General features: G+C 46.7%; 1 protein-coding gene across 5 annotated transcripts in view; it reads right to left on the reverse strand.

Moving 5' to 3' along the window:
* SGSM3 (small G protein signaling modulator 3) overlaps nt 1-15,249 on the reverse strand; it is a 261,901-nt gene that overhangs the window by 222,275 nt on the left and 24,377 nt on the right. The window contains exon 1 of one of the 5 annotated variants that reach the window (XM_078683340.1): nt 2,750-2,865. The exons of the other annotated variants lie outside the window; for them this stretch is intronic. The gene's annotated coding sequence lies outside the window, so the exon portion shown is untranslated. Of the gene's footprint in view, nt 1-2,749; nt 2,866-15,249 lie in introns of those variants that run through there. 5 annotated transcript variants of the gene reach the window in all.

The raw sequence follows: 15,249 nt of genomic DNA on the forward strand, positions 1-15,249 counted from the left end.
ATTAAGTGCCGGCGCTAAGCACTGGCACAAATTACGCCCTGCATTGAACAATTGACACCAGGCTACAAAATGTAAGTAGTATGATGGTGTACCCTTGTGTGTTCTTCCGTGTGTCGCTGTTTCCACATGGAATGTTTAATGATGACAGCAACGCCCCCTTCTAGTTTGTGTTGTTGGTCTGAATTGTATAATTTTGTGGAATGGGGAGGTGTAGGATGGTGCTGGATTGTTCATTTAAACATGACTCCATGATGACGTCTGACTTGGCATTACGTATGTCAGTATATTTTTAATTTAGGCTCAATCCTGTCAGTGTTTGGATAATTGCACTACTGGATAGGGGGGCACAAAGTTTTGCAAAGGTTCTGCCCGCTTTCTTCAAGGGGTCCCCACAAAATGACATCATGAGCTAGGCCCACCCCGATTTTATAGTAAGTAGTCTCTGTAAAGGGGGAAACAACCATTACAATGCATGAGTCATAATCGGCCCTTTTTTTAGGAACTATCACAAAAATAAACAGTATTAATACAAAGTAAAGCAATGTTTATATTTTGTTGCACTGAAGTAAATTAAGGCAAATAAGTCAAACTAAAATATACCAAAACTAAATACATTTCCTAAAATAAATAGAAATAAATAAATCTGCTAAAATAAATACAATGGCCAGTTAATATATCTAAAATTTAGGCATTGACCCAAGCTAATGCCCCGGCAGCTCCATTGTCTTCAGCCAAGATTCCCAATGTTAGACTAATGTTCTGATTTGTTACCTTTGCTGCAAATTGTAAAGCGTTCTGATATCCTTCGGGATCAAGTTCGCGCTATATAAAACTTTATAAATAAAATAAATAAATCTAGCCACAGCTAGAGAGAGGCAGCTGGGACAAAACTATTTAATACAGAGTCGCTAGTTTACAATAGGTGGGGAGATAACATATAACACTCATCAATAGAATAACGTGAATATGGAGCCCTACTGTGTGTAATAGTCATTGTTGAGTGTGGGAAGCAGCCTCTCTGGGAACCTGTAATGTATACTAAATCTTGCAGTCAAACTTTCCTGTAGCGTTTTGAAAATGTGTTCATGTCACCTTCGCCAAACTTCATCCACATTTGGGCTGCTAATTCCTCCATGCAGGGACCTTAAGTCACAGGCTTAAGTACCAAGCAGCTTCAATTGTTAAATCTTGCATTATATGCAAATGATAGATCTGCCTTACATGTGATGTCACTTCCTGCTGTGATGCCACTTCCTGTTGTGATGTCACTTCCTGTCGTGATGTCACTTCCTGCCGTGATGTCACTTCCTGTGACCACGCCTACCTTGGAGAGTCCCCCCACTTCTTTTTTTAGGACTTGTGCCCTGCTTCCAGTGCCTGGTGCCTGGGTACCTCTCTCCATGCTTCTGCTTCGCCGTGTCACCCCGGTAACACTCAGTACCCACCCTGCAGTGCCCGTATCGATTAAATACCAGCCCTCCCCTGTCGCCAAGCTACCACAAAGAAAACATTCTTCTATACCTCTGCCCAGCAGGCACCCATCGCGGTGTTCCTGTACCCTTAAGAACCCACTCTGATGCTCATGTACCACGAAATGCCCACCCGAGCGCCCACACACCACTGAGCTGCAAACTTCCAAGCCCTGTACCCACTAGTTACCGATCCTGCTGCTCTGCTGTCAAGTGCCCACCCGGCCATGCCTGGACCCATAGGTGTCCAACTTCGATCTCCTGGGATACCCGTGCCCACTAAGAAGCCGCCTGCCACGGCTGTACCCTCTAGGCACCCACCTTGCCACACTTGTACCTTCTCGGCAGCCCTTATGCAACCCCCTGCAGTGTGCGAGCGCAGTGTCGCTACCCTGCCGCTCCATGCCACCCAGTATAACTTGTAACCAACCAGTGGGCCTTCTGCCATATCCTGTGTCGCTCCTGTACCCATAAGATACCCACTGTCTGTGGCGCCTGTGGCGACTAGGAACCCTCCCTGCTGCTCCTGTGCCAATCCTTCAGTGCCTGTGTTCATTTGGGTCCTGCCCTCCCCCGGTACTGCCCAGGCATGCCCTCTGTCGCTCCTCCACAACAAAGTGGCCACCTCGGCGTGACTGCGCTCACAGTGGGTACGTAAATGGCCGCCCGTGCACAATTAGGTACCCACCATTCCACTGCCGTTCACCGAGGACCCCGTGTTTTACCTGAGCCCATAAGGTGCCAGTGAGTACCCACAGTGTCTCTGCCCAAAAAGCAGCCGCTCTCTCCACTGTACCCACCCTGCAGTGTGTGTGCTTGTGTACCACTGAACACGGCGCTGTAGTGACTGCCCACTAATCCACTTCTACACAATAAATACCCACACGGCTGAGCCAATGCCCACTAGGTACCCACTCTCCATCTCCTGTGCCCTTTAAGAACCGTTCTGTGCGGCTACTGCACCCACGAGCCACCCTCCCTGCAGCGCCTACGCACTAAATATCTTCCTTGTGAATCACGCACGCGATAAACATCCACCCCGCGGACCACGTACAAAGTAATCACTCCACCCAAGGACTCCACAGCCAGGAATCAATCCGCCCTGAAGCCTCTGTGCCACAAGGACCCTCCCTGCCGCGCCCGGGCCCAGGCACTGTCAATACGACGGCCTTACACCCCCTGCGGCCTCGGTGCTCCATAAGCACCCTCCAGCCACTCCTGGATCAAAGAAAGGCCTAGGCCGCGGCTCCACAAACACCAGGACCCCCGCAGCTCCGTACCTGGTAAGGTCCAACCCTCAGAGGCCCTGGAGCCGCAGACTCGGCCGGCAGGAAGGAGGCCCTTTCCTGTCCTCCCATGGCAGGCCCGCCTGACACACATCCTGGTTCTGCTCACAGGCAATATTTGTTCATGGAGGGCGAAACCAGCTGGCCCCGCCCGGCCGCGGTAGAGGCTTCTCTCCGCACAACAGAGGTGTGTTCAGGGGCCAGGCACACACCTCTGCTTCCAGGCATGTGTACAATTTATGAAGGTCTCCTCTCTGCTACTATATCCGAGCAAGAGGTTTCCTCGGGCCACCTATGGACATAGAATTTCTACAATGTGTCTATCCACATAAACAGACACACATTATATAAACAGAGTCTCTCAGTTGTAGTCATGGTTAGGTTTCATTGGAAAAAACATTTTTCTTTACTTTGGTGCCGTTTGACAAATGTAATGTTATGTGGATTTGTATAGCGCGCGGTTTCACCCAGTAGAGGGTATCCAGGCGCTGAAGCAGGTGTATAGGCAGAGCCGGACCTAAATAGGATTGACCAGGACAGCGCCCTGATAGAAGGGAAATACAATTTGGTGTTTGCTGTGGGGGGCGTGGGGGGTCGTTGCGGTGTAAGAGAAAGATGGGAGGAGGGCAGGGCCAGGAATGATGGGGTGCTAACAATTATACTGAGGTACATTAAGGACGGATTACAAAGTCTAACGATTGAAGACCAAGTGGGATGGACGAGCTGCTGTTTGTGTGACATTGTCAGGCAGCTCCTGCTGCACCCCTCTGAGCATTGGCGGCCCGGGCCTGGGCCCACCTCGCCCAGGGCCGGCCGTGTGCATAGGCATGGGCCGAGAGTGTAGTGAGTTAGCCTCGAAGAATTAGTTGAAGGCCCAAGTCTTCGGGAAACAACCTTTACAACGCAACTTTTACAACGCACTACCGTTACAACGCAACATCCATTACATTGCTTGCATGCCATTACAACGCAACCATTACAACGCATGACACTACAACGCATACCATTACAACGCATGTCATTACAACGCAGTCATTACAACGCAGTCATTACAACGCATACCATTACAACGCATACCATTACAACGCATACCATTACCATCCAACACTTACCCTACTGTTGCACCCCCTGGAGGTAGAATAGTAATTGTTACCCTATACTATCCAACACTTACCCTACTGTTGCACCCCCTGGAGTTAGAATAGTCATTTTTACCCCTACACTATCCAATACTTACCATACATGCAATGTAATGTTATGCATTGTAATGGTATGCGTTGTAAAGATAGTATGCTTTGTAATGGAATGCGTTGTAAAGGTAGTTTTTAAAAATTCGTTGTAATGGAATGCGTTGTAATGGAATGCGTTGTAATGGATGTTGCGTTGTAAAAAAATGTGTTGTAAAAGTATGCGTTGTAACGTCATACAACCCAAGTCTTCAGCTTCATGCGGAATTCAAGAAGGGAGGAAGCAGCCCTGATGTGCAAAGGGAGGTCTTTCCAGGATTTCGGGGCAATGTGTGAGAATGACAGACCTCCCGTTCTGCGTTTGCGGATAAGGGGTGAGTGTGGGTGCGAGTGACAGTGAGGCTGAGCATATGTATCTGGTGGGTTGGTAGAAGCAAAGCTGGTTGTTAAGGTATGTTGGTCCTGTGTTGTGCAGTGCCTTGAATGTGTGCCTGAGGAGTTTGACTTGGCATCGTTTATGTATAGGGAGACAGTGGAGCTTTCGGAGGGATGATGTGGGTGAGTCGTGGGAGGTCAATGATGAGTCTTGCAGCATTCTGTTTGGTCTGGAGCCGAAGGAGGAGGTGGTTGGATATTCCGGAGCAAAGTGTGTTGCCGGAGGCCCGGAGCCTAGTCTGCTTGTGAGAGGATCCATTTGAAGATCTTGTGAAGCATGCAGCGTATATGGAAACAGGAGGAGCTGACTGCGTTGACCTGTGCGTGATCTCATCTGCACAAAACATTCTTTTTTTCTTTTAAATATGTTCATCAGATTTGGATTCAGTATGGCAAGATTCATGCAGAGCCGTCAAGCAGAGCACAGGAAAAAAAGATAGTGGGGCGCCTCATAAAAGTGACATCTCTCAATGTAACTTCAAGATGAAGCTTGACAGTGCAACAGAAAAAAGGATGCACAGAGTTACACAAAACTTGGCATGAAAGTAGAACTTTACTCAGAAAGTGCTTTTGATGGGTTGATGTAATCCGTTAAGTAGTTTAACAAGAAATTAGCGTTAAAAAAAAGAGATTTTTGTAGACCTCAAATTGAACGTTGGTCAATCACATTATATTACGATATCTAGGCCATTAGTGTGGCAGACAGTTTGCAAACCTGGGTTGGCAGCCCCCCCCAAAAATCAAATAAATACAATTGGACAAGGGAGGTTTTACCTCCAAGCATCCAGTCTGGGCCTGAAAAACCCCAAACTGGATTTACGAACTCAAAGCAGCCCAGATTTTCTGGCTGTAAATGTAATAAAATTGTTGTGCCTGCTATTACAGTACGCAAGGCCTCTGTCCCCACATCCTGAACAAAAAAAATGAAGGCACCATAAGGGGTCAGGGAAAGACTCTCCTGACCCACTGGCTCATATTGAGAGGGAGGAGGGGGGGGGGGGGCAAAGAAAACCCCCTTAAACAGAAAGATGGCTATTTTGCCACAGAGGTTGCAAACCCCAAGCTCTGTGTACCTAGGCCAAGTGCCTACAAATTTGCAGCCAAAGGGCTTCCGCTCTTTATAGATACGTGGACTATTTAAAAAAAAAAAAAGATACTCTGGCCGTAGGCCAGTCCTAGCAATCAACGCACCCAGCCCAAGGCTATGCAGGCGTTGGATCGCCGAAGTGTGTTGGGTGAAGGGCCAAAAGCTATGTGCAGAAAGTTTGGACGCTCGCAAAGGGTTTGATGGCAGGATGGGTCCGGTGCAGGGCCAATGACCATGCATATCAGAGTTGGATGCCCACAATGGGTTGGGAGCCAGGCCTCACATCCAGGCCAAGGTCTGCAGCACACTACCACTGCATACAGTGTGTTGGATGCAAATGTGTATGTGATACACGATCACAAGAACAGTAAGAATTACGATCCAATTGCCTTGACCAATTACTTACCACTGCACAACAATGTGCCAGTCTAGGCCAACTTTTTTTTCTTCAATTAATTAATCTCTATTTATTTTCTTGGGTTTGGTGTCATAATGTTTCCAAAAACCCACTTAATTTTCATATGTTGTGAGAATAATATAAAAAGCGCAAATTTGCCGCGCCACAATGCATTTTTGGGGAATACCCTTTGCCGGGGACCAAACCTGAGTGCAAGGATTCTATAAGACAAAATAACGACACACTATTCACATTTCAGAGTATGGACGATAAGTAATTGACACGACTCAAAAGAAATCGGATACCAATTTATAAAAAAATAAAGCACGTGCTTATATAAATTTAGGACACCAAAACGAACACAATCGGATAAATATAATCAGCTACAGATTTTTAAAGGACAAATACATTAGTGCATTTCAATATTGCAAAACAATTACGTTGAAGTCAGTGGGAAACTACACTCTTGCAAATCAGTCACTTGCTGCTCGAGTTCAGTGTAAACCACTGGACTGTAATGTGATGTGGGTTCCAGGACTAGGCTCAGACAGTCAGTTTGTTTTACCTGGCTCATAGGGCCCAGTTGCAGGGTAGGCCTGGCTGTCCCTGGTGCTGAAGAACAGGAGTCGCAATTGCTGATTTTGCTGCGAAGACGGTATTGATGAAGGGGGTGCAACGTCAGGTTGAAGATGCTGCACGATTCCCTAGAGGCACAGGTAGCACAAAGGTAGCGGTAGCCGGATTGGCCACCAACAAGCCTTGACAGTGGAAGTCCAGCCTTCGGTCACTTCGATGTCCTGAATTCCAGGGGAAAATGGTAGTCACCTGAAACTTGCTGGAGGTCAGGACTATGTTTCCCACAATGCACTAGAACATTACTTTTGGGAGATTCCCTCGGCGAGCCTGATGGCCAGTGATTCTTTGGATTCAGGTGTGGTTTGGCCTGAAGGGGACTAGTACCTCAAGTCAAAGGGTGTTCTGGAGTTGCGTTTACTTGCAGAGAGGTTCCTCTTTACTTTGGAACCAGTCTCTGGGTCCAGGATGAGTCGTAGTTGTGCAGTTGCTGGGTGGTTGCCACAGGTGCAGTCTTTGGTGCTTTTTCTTTGTGCAGGCCCTGAAGTCGTAAACTCAGGTCTGCTCTTTTTCCTTTGGTTGCAAGTCGATCAGATCTGAGGTTCTGGGTCAGGGGAGCCACTTAAATCCTAGATTATGGGGTGTTAGGGGTGTGGGAGCTCGCAGCTAATGGGCTATTAGCCCCAGTGGCTAATCCGCCCCCGAGGTGACCACTTCCTGTGGTGGATGGCATCTTTCCTACCCAGAAGCCTCTATTCTGCCACTTTTAAAAATGTCAGAACCCTTCTTCGGCTGTACAGACCAGGTAGGCCGCCCTAGCAGTGTGGCTTGCCTTATGGGTGTGTACGTCTCCTGACTATCTAATTTTCCTGCCTCTGCGGTTGAAAATGTGTCTGGGATAGGGGGTTGGCTTCTTCCTCCTCTGGGAGAAAGCCTGGTTGCATATCAGAGGAGGAGGGAGCGTTGACGCTCACCATTTTGATGTGCCCCATCACTAGCTATCCTGTCAGGGAGGGAGGTAACACCTCTCACTCAGGCAGGCCTTTCTTTCTGTCTCCTGGAAATGTTCACACCTCCTGGCAAGGGGCCAGATTCCCGTCTTGGCTGCAGCAGGTGCAGGCTGTTAGCCAGGGCACAGGAAAGACTGGGCAGCCAGGTGGGCAACCTCTAAGGTAGCGACCTGGGTGCATCTCACATTAACTTTGGGAAACAGTCTGGTTAGATGAGACAAGTTGTTTGATACCAAACATGACACTTTCCAGTGGGTCCCTAATGGAGTTGGCAACCATGGGTGCCAGCCCATTGTATCCTATGACCCCATGAACACTTAAAGTAGCCCCTAATAGAGGAAAGCTACTATAGGGACACATAACCTTGTCCTTATATGTCCACACCTTTTATATATAGCGCTGGGACGCTTCCGGGTAACCATGCGCTCTATAAATCTGCTTACATTACATTACATTACATATATTGCACCCTGCCTCCTGCGCTAGGGAGGCCTACCTTAAGGGTCACTGATATATATTAAAAATAGTGCTGTGACTTTGCCACTCACGGCAAGGGCAAAGTCCAGTTTGAGAAGTTGGCCCAGCTCCTGCAGTCTGAAATGGCAGGCCTGCTGTCATATGTTTACTTGGGTGACTCAGGCTGGCACAATCAGTGCTGCAGGTCCTGGTGACTCCTTTAACTTCGTGTTAAGAGCACACACAGAGAATAATCAAACATGGACCCCCCTGGACCAACCAAGATTTACAATACCTAAAGGCATTAGGATATAAATGAAAACCAATGGCTTTGGCATCGTGTCCTGGGTACCTTATTGTCCTGGCAAGGTGCAACTGAGGATACAAGGGCCACCTACCTGGCTAAACACCATAACACATTGTAAGAGACTGCTTTGTGATAGTGAGTAGAGCGCACAAGCTGTGCCTTGACAAGTGTCAGTAGCACTTCCGGGTTTGGTTTTGAATTTGATTCTGGTACTCTTAGGGTTGAATTTTACAGTCAGAAAAACCATGAGTGCCAAAAAAATTAACCGGCGGTTTGAAGTCACATGGGCAACGTGACCTCTGGAAGTGGAATACTGAAGCCAAAGGTCAGGGAAGAGGCATTACAAAATATGTTTTTGTGTAAAAACCTCATCCAACGTGGAGACGGAACAGTGAATCGAGTCAAAAAGCTAGGGTTATTTCGGAAAAAGCAATCTTTTTTTTGTTTTTTTAATTTGTTGCGTTGAACTACCAAAAGTCTGTTTTTAAGCATCTAGGGGCCAGGAGAAAGGAAACGAAGGGACATGGCATTGGAACAAGGATAGTGCATAGTGGAACTAATGTTTTCCTCCAAAGTCCTGACATCACACTGGACGGAGCGATAGTCCGCTTTGAATTGCTGGTACCAGATGCCTGACTGTGCAGCATGGAGGGAGGAAGCTGGGGAGGGCAGACAGGAGCATATCACCAAAACTGTGCTTACAGGACAATCTGGTGCCCACTGAGCAAATCCACAAAAAGTACATCTACTGCTGAGAATTCTCTGGAAAGTCATACCGGTTAAAATAAAGCAATCTTTCTATCACTGATGTAAATAAACAAGCTTCCAACTGCAATGGTTCTGCAGGCCTTACCTTAGATAAAGTAGCCCATTCGTAATGAAAAGGGAGTACTTTGGCAGTGGGAGCCCAGTCTCCACATCAGAGACAGATCGGGAAAGGGAGAGCGAGAGAGGAGAAAAGACAGACGCGGAGAGAAAAACAGTCGAGAGGACCGGAAACAAGAGTGAGGGGAAACAGACAAAGAGAAGGAAGGGTGACAGAAAAAAATAAGCATTTGTGCGCAGCGCCGCTTCAAGGACACCACACTCTGTTTCTTTTCTTATTCTCTACTTTAACACTGAGCACGGTGTCCTTGAAGCGGGCACCATGCTCAGTTTTAAAGTTACATAAAAAAAATAAAGCAACCGAGCGCGGTGCCTTAGAAGCGGTGCTGCGCTCACCAATAAAGTTAAAAAAAGAAATAAACAAACCGATCGCGGTGTCCGTGAAGCAGGTGCCGCGCTCACCAATAAAATTAAAAAACAAAACAAAGCACACTGCACACCTCTATTCTGGATCCGAGGGTGCAGACTCCAGCCACGAGACGGACTATTCCTGCCTCAGGGCCAAACCCAGCGGCATCGTAATGCAGAGCGCGCGCTCACCAATAAAGTTTAAAAAAAAATACGAACAAAGCATGGTGTCCCTGAGCCAGGAGCCGCGCTGATCCTTTAGCAAGCCAAAAAAAATGCAGAGTCCAAGATGACGGTGAAGAAGGAGCACCTAAATACAATAAATACAAGCTATTGCCATTGCGCAAATGAAACAAAAAGTGCTTAGCCAGTAAATGAAGGAGACAGTATAACGCGCCGCAAGCAAACGATCCAGTCCGGATGGGAGGTCCCAAAAGGAGACAGGGTGGTAACAAAGAAGCCTCATTTTCAATCAGAAGCCAGCGTATAGCATAAACCATGACGCCAGCCAATGAAAACATGGGCAGGGATTCAACCCCACTTCTAAAACCTACCCTACTCCAATATGCCTCGCAGAGCGAGCAGCGCATGAGTGCTGCAACGCTAGGTCTGCAAGACCTAAAAAGAGTGCTGGTTGGTTGGATGGAGTAAGTCTGGTTGGATTTGATGACCGTTACCCAGGTATGACTGACCCCACCCTTTTTTTCACCCTTTTCTCTACCCACAGATTTTCTGGAGTGAGTTACTGAGTGGGCCCCTCACTCTGTGAACAACTAGTTCTGGAGACTCGATACTGAGGGTAGAGGGGATTTAAAATACTGGGGTTTGAAAGGTCCTGATGAATGCTGCGATGACCTGAAATTGTAGGCACTAACAAAGCAGCTGAGGCATGTCAACAATGTGGCAGTAAGGAGGGGTGCAGGTACTCCTTATACTTTCCTGTCACCACCATCCTTTACGTTTTTAATCCTAGTCAGTGGATCTAGGAATACATTATTTACATAAGGTACCACTGAACTAGTTTTAATTCTCACTGCACTTTTTGTTTCAGTGATTCCAGGATCCATTACGTATACTATTATTTTTATATGTTTAGATTGCCTTTCCCTCCCTTTTGTTCCAACCCGGGCTTTGGTCTGCGGAGGGGTGTATTGAAGCAAGCCCAATGATGAAGCAGGTCACAATTTTGTGATTGAGGGCAGTATTTTTTCACTAAGCACGTCCCACCTCTCATTTAGAGATCCATACTCACTACTACTCTTTGTGTGTGTTACAGACTCCTTTAACTCCCATGTCCTGGGTACCACTGGTACCATTTGCCCAGGACATATGAGGTTAAGGTTCTTGCTAATTGGGGTTACCAATTCACATACATTTCAGGGAGAGAGCACTGGCACTGTGGTCTGATTAGCAGGCTCCAGTACTCTTTCAGAGTCAAAACCATCATCACTGGAGAAAAAAATGTGGGGTGGCTATACAAAAAGGACACTTTCCTACATGAACCCCCCTTTCCCCAGATGATAAGAGAGAAGCATCTAACCTTCACCTTGGTAGTTCTCATCATCTATGTGGAAAAACTTGGAAACGCCTGCTGCATTGGCATGGTCCCTCCCATGTCTGTGTGCCACTGTAAAGTCCATACCCCGTAGGGAAATTAATCACATCAGCAACTTGGGGATCTGTATCTGCTGCCAGGGAGGCCTGTAGTTGGTTTGAACCTTGAAGTGAGTTATAAACAAGAATGGTCTCAGCTTCTTTAGGGACCAAACCACAACAAAGGCTTTCCTCTCAACGGCACTCCAATGCTGCTCTCTAGGGAGGAATCGCCTGCAAATAACGGCATCTGGTTGATCCTGGTCCTCACCATTTGTTTGCAGCAACACTGCCCCAATCCCATGTTCAGAAGCATCTGTTTGGACAATTAACTATTTTCCATAGTCTGGTGCTTTTAGGGCAGGTGCTGGGCACATAGCCTCTTTGAGGGTGTCAAAGGCCTTTAGGCATCTTGTGGTCCAGATGACCTTCTTAGGTTGTCTGTTGGAGGTGAGCTCAGTGAGAAGGGCCACCATGATACTCTACCCTACCCCTTCACAAGCGCCTTGAGACCCTCCGGGTAAGTAGTGCGCTATATAAATGACCATGATTGATTCACAAACCTCATATAGTACCCAGTCAAGCCAAGAAAAGGCCTGACTTGTGTCTGGGTTTTCAGGAGCCTCCCAACCCAGGATGGTTTAGATTTTAGGTTGGTGCAGTTGCATTTGGCCTCCACCCACAAGGAGGCCCAGGTAGACAACTATACTCCACCCTATCTGGCACTTACTGGCCTTCGACAGTTAGGCCTGCTTGCTGCAGGGCCTGAAGTACTTCCCTCAGGTGGACCAGGTGATGCTCCCAGGCGGAACTAAATACAGCAATATCACCCAGATATCCTGCACTAAATTTGTCCAGACTTGAAAGAACTCTATTCTCCAACCTTTGGTAAGTGGCAGGAGCATTTTTCAATCCAAAAGGCATCACCTTAAACTTTAAGCGGCCTTCAGGAGTAGAAAAGGCTGATATTTCTTTTGCTCCCTGGGTGAGCCCAATTTGCCAATACCCTGGCGTAAAGTCAAAAGTACTCAATAAATTGGCTGTACCCAACCTATCCATGAGCTAATCTGATCTTGGAATGGGGTGTGCATCAGTTTTACTGACTGCATTAAAACCCCAGTAATCCACACAAAACCTCAGCTCTGGTCTGTCACCCTTTGAGTGAGGTTTGGGAACCAGTACCACTGGGCTAGCCCAGGGATGATCAGAAGGTTATATCACCCTTAGCTTTAGCATCGTTCTGACTTCAGCTTTGATACAGGCCGTGACTTGATCAGACAGTCTACAAATGTTGTTTTTGACAGGCATGTTGTCTGACCAGGGTAAAGGAAAAGAGCTCAACAAATTGGTGTAAGACTTGCCTGCAATCAGTTTGCTGTTGTGCAGTAAGGGATTCTAACAACACAATCCCCTCTACTGAACCATCCATCCTTTGGGTTATTTGACAGTAGGTCAGGAAGGGGGTTCACTTCCCTCCACTTGGCCTCCTCCAGTGAACATGAGCATGGTCATGTCAGCCCTGTCTTGGTGTGATTTCAGGCAATTTACAAGGAGTACTCTGTGAGGACTCCTAGAGGTGCCTACGTCCACCAGGTAGGTGACTTCCCCTTTCTTTTCCAAGATGGGATAGGGCCAGTCCACTTGTCCTGAAGGGCCCTGGGAGCCACGGGCTCCAACACCCACACCAATGGCCTGGTTGGCACTCAACCAGTGTTGAATTCTGGTCATACCAGTACTTGATAAGATCTTGGCTGGTCTCCAGATTCTTGCTTGCCTTTTTCATGTACTCAGCTGTGAGTGAACACAGGCCCAATACATAGTCCACTATATTAAGTTTGAGTTCTTTGAGGAGTTTCTCCCAGCCTTCTCGCATCAAACTTAAGGAAACCCCTCACAGGATGTGCAAACAAAAGTTCAAAGGGGCTAAAAACAACCCCCTTTTGAGGCATCTCTATATATGCAAACAAGAGGCAAGGTAACAGAACATCCCATCTCCTTCTGAGTTTTTCAGGTAATCCCATTGTCATGCCCTTCATGGTTTTGTTGAATCTCTTAACTAAACCATTTGTTTGGAGTGGATAGGTGATAGTGAACTTAAAGCTCACACTACATTCATCCCCCATAGCTTTTAGGTAGGCAGACCACCTCCTTTGAAAATCCCACTCTGGTAAAGACACTAAAAAAGGCCTTTATCACTGCAGGAGCAGTGACAGTGCTGAGGGAGATTGTGTCTGGGTACCTAGTCGCACGGTCTACTACTACTAGATTAAATCTGTTCCCAGATGCAGTTTGAGGGTCCATGGGGGGGGCAACAATGTCAATCCCTACGCTCTCAAAGGGAGTTCCAACCACTAGAAGTAGAATTGGAGCCTTTGGTTATCCACCTGTCTTGCCACTGGCCTGGAATCACGGTAGCATGACTGTACCTATTGTTCTCCTGTACCTGCTAATACCAGATTACAGGTTGTCAACAGCTACTCCACGTAGGGAAACTTGACTGCACTTTGACTATTGTTGGGGAAGCAGTAATGCATACATAGGTAGTGTTCTTGTTTAAAGTGTTAATAGCACTTTGTGATTAGAAACTGGTCAATACTTTTACAGAACTCTGTGTGATCAGTCTTGCATACACAAGTACAGTACTTGGTGTGTGAAATCACGCATACACATGTACAGAAATCAGTGATTAGAGGCAAGCATACGCATTTACAGAACTCCGTGAGTAGAGTCTTGCACCTACCAATCTCAGAACTCTGTGATCAGAGTCTATATCATGAAGACTTCAGAATAAGACATTGAGTATATATTAAGCACAAGGGAAAAATGAAGGAAAAGCGCATGGGATACATGTGCTTTGAATGAATATGCAAGACAACATTTAAGGTGCTTCACAAGGAACATTGGCAAATATTTCTCAGGCATGACAAGTGTGTAATGGACTTTGGACAATCCTTGTCTAAATACATAAGACTTTTGGCACAGTGTCCTTATACATTACCACAAATGCCTGAGATTTGTAACGCCTTGAAAGCTACGAGTTTTAAATCCCATACAGGTAAGGCCAGCTTCAAAACCTGTCTTCTTTCTATTGAAACTGTGCAAGCTGTTTTTGACCACTCAATACTAATTAGCCTTCCTCGCTGTTCCAGGTATCCCTGACCGCAGTACCCTTCCTCCCATCTGGCCACTCCGATCCTCTGGAGTCATAATATTCCCAGAGTCAATGCTGCAAGAAGGTGGGCATTGTAGGGTACTGCTCCTGAGGAGCTAAACTCTAACACCCACCCACGGACACTAAGGTAGCCTCTATGTAACCTCTGGCCTCTCCAAATTACACTTCTTTCCCCAATCCTATGCTAGCCAATCCCTTGTATTGTCCACCATTGGGGGACTTTTTGGAGCATGCTTAATCTCCCTTTTTATGCCTAGGCTGATAAGTTATGGAATATACCAGAAGCCTTAGAAAGGTCCCAGCTCTTACCTTGATATTCCCTACCTTTGGACTGGAATGAGTCTCGGCGTCCACCCTCCTGAGAAGAGCTTGGGGGGCCTTTAGAAAACTCTTTCTTTTTATCCTTGTAGTTGCTCACATCTTTCCCCTGCTTGGAAGTCCGAGCACATGTTTGAGGTTACTCCCACAATTAACCTTTCTGGACATCCTAGTACTGAACAATTTGTCAGCTATCTTCCCCAGCTCTCTGGGAGAAGACAACTTAGAATCCACCCCATGCTGATGCAATTTCTCTGTGGTACAATTAGTTAGAACGTGCTCTTTCATAATCAGATTCTATATCCCATCAGAATTGTCCACCCCACTGCCTTTTATCCAGCCATCTAGTGCTTGGACTTAACAGTTTACAAAGTCCACCCATATCTGTTTTTGACTTTTATGGGAGTCCCTAAGCTTCATACTGTACTCTTCTGTAGTAAGTCCAAAACCTTCTATTAAAGTTTCCTTCATGTGCTGGTAGGACTCCGCCACATCCTCATCAAGGGTCAGAAGTCTATCTAAGCCCTTGACTGAGAACAACTTCCAAAGTAGAGAGCCCCAGTATTGGCAAACTATCCATCTAATTTTGCAGGCCTTATCAAAGGCAGCGAACCATTTATCGATGTTGTCACCATCACTAAACTTGGTGACAATTGTATATGTGCAGAAATAGCAGCGGTTTATGATGTCTACCCCAGCAGTCCAAGGCATTATTTTTTCAATGTA

This window comes from Lissotriton helveticus, chromosome 1_1 (assembly GCF_964261635.1).
Source record: "Lissotriton helveticus chromosome 1_1, aLisHel1.1, whole genome shotgun sequence".
Taxonomy (NCBI): Eukaryota; Metazoa; Chordata; class Amphibia; order Caudata; family Salamandridae; genus Lissotriton; species Lissotriton helveticus.